We start from the raw sequence: 7,794 nt of genomic DNA, 5'->3' as shown, positions 1-7,794 counted from the left end.
CTTGTCTACCAGGCGCGCGAAGAACCTCGATATTGTCTTCTGATAAGCGTTTCGGTTTACACGGCGAATATCTCCGGCTCTGATTTTATTTGATACATGTGATAATAACATCGTAAAGTAGGTTTTTTCAACCGAGTTTTATCAGTTTATTCAACGTTTATTGGGACTTTTGGAGTTTTCCGTTCTTTGCGTATAGAGAAGATGGGCATGTTCGCGCCACATGGCTAGCTAAGGTTGCTAATTCGACAGGAGAAAAGGACATTCTAAAACCAAAAACGATTTATTCTGGACCTAGGAATAAATTCTGATGGAAGCTCAGCAAAAGTAAGAACAATTTATATTATATTATATTATCAGAAGACAATATGGAGGTGCTTCGCGCGCCTAGGTAGAGAAAGGAAATTCCTGACCTGCCACTCAAAAAGCTCTTGTTTCGACCTCAGATCAAGCTAGACACCCCATTCCACTGAAACGGAGCCTCGTTTTCAGATTTTTCACTTCCTGTCTGGAAGTTTGCTGCAAAATGAGTTCTGTTTTACTCACAGATATATTCAAACAGTTTTAGAAACTTGAGAGTGTTTTCTTTTCAATAGTAATAATAATATGCAATTTGTACGATCTAGAATAGAGTACGAGGGCAGTTTAATTTGGGCACGATTTTTTCCAAAGTGAAAACAGCGCCCCCCTATTGACAAGAAGTTAATCTGTGTTTCCTGGACGTCTTTCTTCCATTTAAAGGGGTATCAACCAGGATCCTTTTCCAATGGCTTCCTCAGATTGTGACCAGGCTTTAGACATAGTTTTAGGCTTTTATTTTGAAATTTTGCGAGATTTTTCAAAAGTGGTCAGGTGTCCTCTGAATAGTTCCTGCGCGCGAGAGAGGTAGCTCTCCATATTCTTTTTCTCTTTTTATTGAATAGGTTACGGTCCGGTTGAAATATTATCGATTATGTTTGTTAAAAACAACCTGAGGATTGATATAAAAAACATTTGCATGTTTCTCACGACCATTACGGATACTTTTTGGAATTTTCGTCGAATGGAACGAGGCTTTGATTTTCTGAACATAACGCGCAACCCAAATGGCGTTTTTTTGTTATAAAAGTAATATTTATCGACAAAAATAACATTTGTTGTGTAACTGGGAGTCTCGTGAGTGCAAACATCCGAAGATTATCAAAGGTAAGCGTTAAATTTTTGCTTTTCTGACTTTCGTGACAAGCTAACCAAGCTAATATAGGCTAACTGTTCTAGCACTGATTGATACACTCACAAAGCTTGGATTTCTTTCACTGTAAAGCATATTTTCAAAATCTGTCACGATAGTGGATTAACAACAAGCTAAGCTGTGTTTCGGTATATTTCACTTGTGATTGCATGATTATAAATATTTTTAGTAATATTTATGCATTTGGCGCCCTGCAATTCTAGCGGTTGTTTAGGAAAGTGATCCCGCAAACGGGATTCGTAGTGCAGAGAAGTTAATTTCATTGGGAATCCAGATTTCTAAGGACCTTCTTGCAGTTCCTATCGCTTCACTGGATGTCAACAGTCTTTAGAAATTGGTTGAGGTTTTTTCCTTTGAGATTGAAGAAGTAGCACTGTTTAGAATGAGGCTTGAGGGAAGTGTACTTCTTTGTTAGAGGCGCGTGACCTGAAAGCTAGCTACACTTTGTTTTCTCCGGTATTGAACACAGATCATCCCGTCTTAAATTTTGAACGATTATTTACGTAAAAAAAAAAATGGTATTACAAAAGTGTTTGAAATGTTTGGACAAAGCTTACAGGTAACTTTGAGATATTTTGTATCACGTTGTGCAAGTTGGTACCGGTGTTATTTTCTGGATCAAACGCGCCAAATAAATTGACATTTTGGATATATATCGACGGAATTAATCGAACAAAAGGACCATTTGTGATGTTTATGGACATATTGGAGTGCCAACAGAAGAAGCTCGTCAAAGATAAGGCGTGAATTATATCTTTATTTCTGCGTTTTGTGTCGTGCTTGGAGGGTTGAAATAGGATTGTCTTGTTTTGTTTACTGGGGTGCTGTCCTCAGATAATAGCATCGTTTGCTTTCGCCGTAAAGCCTTTTTGAAATCTGACATGTTGGCTGGATTCACAACAAGTGTAGCTTTATTTGGTGTATTGCATGTGTGATTTCATGAAAGTAAATTTTTTATAGTATTTTATTTGAATTTGGCGCTCTGCATTTTTACTGGATGTTTGGCCGGTGGTGCTAGCGTCCCACATATCCCAGAGAGGTTAAAAGGCATTTACCCCGTCACAGTGCAGTCTCAGTGCTATGATGGGGTCTAAACCCAGACTGAAGCATTTCGTATACATTGTTTGTCTTCAGGAAGACAGTGAGTTTCTGCGCAACGCTTTTTCAATTTTTTTTGAGAGGAATGAAAGATTCGATTAGGCCGATAGTTTTTTATATTTTTTTGGGTAAAGGTTTGGCTTTTCAAGAGAGGCTTTTTACTGCCCTTTAAGTGAGTTTGGTACATATCCGGTGGATAGAGAGCCGTTTATTATGTTCAACATAGGGGCCAAGCACAGGAAGCAGCTCTTTCAATAGTTTAGTTAAAATGGGTCCAGTATGCAGCTTGAAGGTTTAGAGGCCATGATTATTTTCATCATTGTGTCAAGAGATATAGTACTAAAACACTTGAGTGTCTCTCTTGATCCTAGGTCCTGGCAGAGTTGTGCAGACTCAGGACAACTGAGCTTTGGAGGAATACGCAGATTTATTAAGAGGAGTCCGTAATTTGCTATCTAATGATCATGATCAATTCCTCACAGAAGTTCATGAATTTATTACTGTTGAAGTGAAAGCCATCCTCTCTTGGGAAATGCTGCTTTTTAGTTAGCTTTGCGGCAGTCATCAAAATAAATTTTGGATTGTTCTTATTTTCCTAATTAAGTGGAAAAATAGGATGATCGAGCAGCATGAGGGCTCTTCGATACTGCACGGTACTGTCTTTCCAAGCTAGTCAGAAGACTTCCAGTTTGGTGTGGCGCATTTCCATTCCAATTTTCTGGAAGCTTGCTTCAGAGCTGGGTATTTCCTGTATACCAGGGAGCTAGTTTTCTTATGACAAATGTTTTTAGTTTTTAGGGGTGCAACTGCACCTAGGGTATGGCGCAAGGTTAAATTGAGTTCCTCAGTTAGGTGGTTAACTGATTTTTGTCTTCTGACGTCCTTGGGTAGGCAGAGGGAGTCTGGAAGGGCATCAAGGAATCTTTGGGTTGTCTGAGAATTATAGCACGACTTTTAAGGTCCTTGGTTGGGTCTGAGCAGATTATTTGTGGCGAATGCAAACGTATAAAATGGTGGTTCGATAGTCCAGGATTATGAGGAAAAACATTAAGATCCACAACATTTATTCCATGGGACAAAACTAGGTCCGCAGAGCACAGGAAGCAGAGCTTGAGCGACAGCAGGAGCAGGAAGCTGAGCTCAGAGTTGTTGGCTTTCACCTGTAAAGAGACAGAGAAAGATAAATTAGAATGAGGGATGTCACAAATCACATCCTTATATGACACAATCTCATCTCTGTCCAGAACCTCTATATATGATCATATGATTCAACTCACCAGGGCCGTGTGACGGTAGTAGAGGAAGGTGGCCAGGGCACCGGCTGTGAGTGTTGCCCCGGAAACTGAGATGACACACAGGATGACGCCCATGGTGTCGCTGTAGGAGAGGAAGTCCACCAGCTGGGGGATGCAGGCCGTACGATCAGGGTTGGACCAGAACCGCTCTGGACACCTAATACACTCAACTGACCCTGATAGAGAAGGAAGAAGAATGAGGAGTACAAATCAGGACCAATCAGGATTGAGGAAAAATATGAATTGGAATCAGAACCCTAGATAGACTACCTGTTGTGTTGCTGATCTCTCCCTCAGCGCAGGACAGACAGTCGAAGCAGCACTCAGGCTTCCCCTTCTGTACCGCATGCCTGGTACCAGGGGGACAGTCAGCACTGCATACAGACACAGGGACCTACCAGAGAGGGGAGAGGAAGTTATCATCATCATCATCATTGCTATTATCATCATTATTTCACAGGCAGGCTCGCTGGGCCCCTCTAGGGACTATGTCAGGAATATGACCACACAAATATCTCACATTCAGTGTAATTTAACTGCAGAGTTGCGCTGCAGTCTAAGACACTGCATATGAGTGCAAGAGGTGTAACTATTGTCCCTGGTTCGAATCCAGGCTGTTTCACATTCTGCAGTGATTCAGAGTGTCTACCGGGTTTGGCTGGGGTAGGCCGTCATTGTAAATGAGAATATGTTCTTAACTGACTTGCCTAGTTAAAAAAAATACCGTTCAGCGTCATGTTGACTTTCTGTCTGAGATAACATTCCCCTGTTATTTATTTGGTGTCCTTTATGTCTTTCTCTTTTCTGTATGTCAGCTTCAGGGTGATAAACTCAATAAATCTCTCTCTATCACTCGCAACAACACCAACCACACACACACCACGCACACCCCACACACCACACACACACACACACACACACACACACACACACACACACACACACACACACACACACACACACACACACACACACACACACTAAACTGAACAGTTCTCACCTCATCTCCGCTGCCCCCACCCCACACACTTTATCCATGTCGATGTGGAACTGGTCTTCCGATCCTCAGAGGACAGAAACTGTCCGACCTGGACAAACTCTGCGTCCCCTCGGGGGTCACATGCCAGTTGATGATGTCATAAGAGGCAGGCGGATCACCATTCATGTCGAAGTGGAAAGATTCCCCACAGGAGTACTGAAGTTCACTCCCCTCAGATAATGAACAATCTCAAAGAGAAAAGGGCATTGGAACAGGATTAAGAGTTAGAACCAGTTGTGGTTTTGTTCTTTAGTATTCAAACCTTACAAAGTGTTTCACTGTTCCTGACTGGAAACATTAGTGTTGTTAACTTGAAAACAGATCAACATGTTATTCTCACCTGGCTGGGCTGAAGCTTCCTGATATCAGGGCACTGTCCACCATAAAGACTCCGTCCCCTGGTCGACAGGCCACCATATCCTGTATGGCGTAGGCGATGGCGTACACAGCCTTGTACACATTATAGCTGGCTCTCAGCTGAGACACGTCAGCATACTGGCTCTCCCCCTCACCTAGGATTGACACTTCATTTTACTGAGATAACATTGGGAATCAGGACAAAAAAACGAGATTTAGGTGTAAAGTCTCCCTCACGTATGACCTCTGACCATTACACTGTCGCCTGGACGACAGCGTCATGCTGAGGTCAACCCCCAGAGAACACACAAACATCTCCTCCCACAAATCCCTCAGGAAGGGGTCGGACTTCTGGTAGTCCCCGTCTGGATGGAGGCGTGTGAGGAAAGGCCCCAGGCCGGGAATGTCAGCTTTCATCAGGGCAAAACCGATTGTCCCGGCAAAAGAGGGCAGGTTTTTCGGGGCGGCGATAGTAGAGTAGGTGACCCAGGCCTCTGAGGCAATCCACTGCTTATCTGTAATGTTCTGACGGACAACCTCTTCCATCAGGGCCTGGAGAATGAAATCGTTAAAAAGATCAAGATAGTCGAGCTGAAATGCATGACTATCAATTAGGAAATGATTGTGTCTATAAAGGGCATCAAGACATGGTAAGACACAAGGACACTGTTTTACAAATCATTAACAATACTCTGACCTGTAACTGCTCACCTCTGCATGACCCGTGAATCCTACAAATGCCACCACCACTTTGGCAGTAGATCCTCTGATGGTGTCCGCAATGTGCCTGATCTTTCTCTTAGACGGTAACTTGGGGATGACCATTAGTGAGAGAAAGGGAATAGAGTCAGAGAATATCAGAGAGAGCATTTATGTTAGATTAGAAGAGAGGGGGAGTCAGAGTGAAAGAGAGAGAGAAAGATAGAGCAAAAGAGAGAGTATATTGTCAGATCATCAGAGTGAGGTCGTACCTTGGGGAGGACCTCAGAGTAGGCGACACACACCCCAGATCCCTGGAGCTCTTGGAGAAGCAGCTGAACCCCAAACTTGCCATAGTCATCATCCTCTGACACTAGCCCGACCCACACCCATCTCAGCAGACGCAGCAGCTTGGCCATGCCCCGAGCCTGGAAGGCATCGCTGGGTACCGTACGGAAGAACGAGGGGTACCTCAAGTTGTCACTCAAACACGCACAGGTGGCTAAGTAACTCACCTGGCAGAGAACAGAGTGAGAGAGAGAGAGAGAGAGAGACAGAGAGTGAGAGAGACAGTGAGACAGAGAGAGAGACAGAGAGTGAGAGAGACAGTGAGACAGAGAGAGAGAGAGCGAGAGTCATGGATAATTATAACTTGTAAGAGGCAGAGAGCAGAGGGAGAATGAAAGTAAATTTTAGAGAGAGAGAAATCTAGATAGAGATTGAAATGTAATGTGAAAAGAGGCATCATCTCATCCCAACCTGTAATCCAACCCCTGCCTCACCATGGGTAAATCAAATGGCCCAAGGGTCTGTGCCACCACCATGGAGGCTGAGGAGTGGGCATCCCCGATGATGACGGGAACCTCGGGGGTTGTGCCACACTCTGTGCCCACCACTGAGGCCTCTTTTCCGGTCACCATGGCTAGGGCTGCCCCCAGGGTGGTGCCCTCTGACCGGCATGTGTCAGCAACCAGGAACCCCAGGGTGAGGTTAGGCAGGAGGGCTGGGTCACGGTTAATCTCCTCCACAGCAAAGATCATAGTCTGGAGCCAACGGTAAGCACGCTGTTTGAAACTGACAGACAGAAGAAAGGAAGAAACGGAGAGATAGGAGGTAACTGAATACACATTAGCTTCAAGTGAAAACACAATGACAAAAAGCTGTTATCACACACTTGAAAACGGCAGATATTTAATGGAATCTACGTAGGGTACAAAGGCCCATTACAGAAAACCTTTTGCAATTATGTTAGCACAGCTGAAAACTGTTGATTTGATTAAAGAAGTCAAAAATACTGGCTTCTTAGACTAGTTGAGTATCTGGGGAATCAGCATTTGTGGGTTCGATTACAGGCTCAAAATGTCCAGAAACAAAGAACTTTCTTCTGAACTCGTCTGTCTATTCTTGTTCTGAGAAATGAGGCTATGTGAGATTGCCAAAGAAACTGAATATCTGGTAACAATGCTGTGTACTACTCCCTTCACTACTCCCTCACAGCAAGCGCAACTGTCTCTAACTGAATAGAAAGAGAGTGGGAGGCCCGGTTCAAAACTAAGCAAGAGGACAAGTAAATTAGAGTGTCTAGTTTGAGAAACAGATGCCTCACAAGTCCTCAACTGGTACCCGCAAACACCAGTCTCAACATCAACAGCGAAGAGGCAAATCCGGGATGCTGGCCTTTTAGGCAGAGTTCCTCTGTCCAGTGTTTCGGTCTTTCAGCCCATCTTAATCTTTTTTATTTTATTGGCAGTCTGAGATATGCTTTTTCTTTGCAACTCTGCCTAGAAAGCCAGCATATTCCTATTAATTGAAATTTAAACGTTAGTACAATAGGTGTGTGTGTGTGTGTTTGTGTGTGCTTGTGCCGTGTGTGTGCGTGTTAGTGCAGTCTAGTGGAGTTTAGTGTAGAAGTATTGAAGGAGCTGTTTAATCTCACTCAATGAGATTAAAGGGATGAAAGTCTTTGCGGGCAGTAGAGTGGAGATGGTGATGTGGGAGTTGGGGAACCACTCAGAGGCCCTCTCTCTTACTGCGTTGACCAGGCTGCCTACTCTCTCCTGCTCCTCTCTCTGCTACTC

General features: G+C 43.8%; 1 pseudogene; it reads right to left on the bottom strand.

The window, feature by feature from the left end:
* Nucleotides 1-6,783, bottom strand: part of LOC112076716 (extracellular calcium-sensing receptor-like) — a 7,563-nt pseudogene extending 780 nt beyond the window's left edge.
* Nucleotides 6,784-7,794: the final 1,011 nt, after the last annotated feature.

This window comes from Salvelinus sp. IW2-2015, unplaced genomic scaffold (genome assembly GCF_002910315.2).
Source record: "Salvelinus sp. IW2-2015 unplaced genomic scaffold, ASM291031v2 Un_scaffold3952, whole genome shotgun sequence".
In the NCBI taxonomy this organism is placed as follows: domain Eukaryota; kingdom Metazoa; phylum Chordata; class Actinopteri; order Salmoniformes; family Salmonidae; genus Salvelinus; species Salvelinus sp. IW2-2015.
This window is presented reverse-complemented; position numbering and strand designations above follow the sequence as displayed.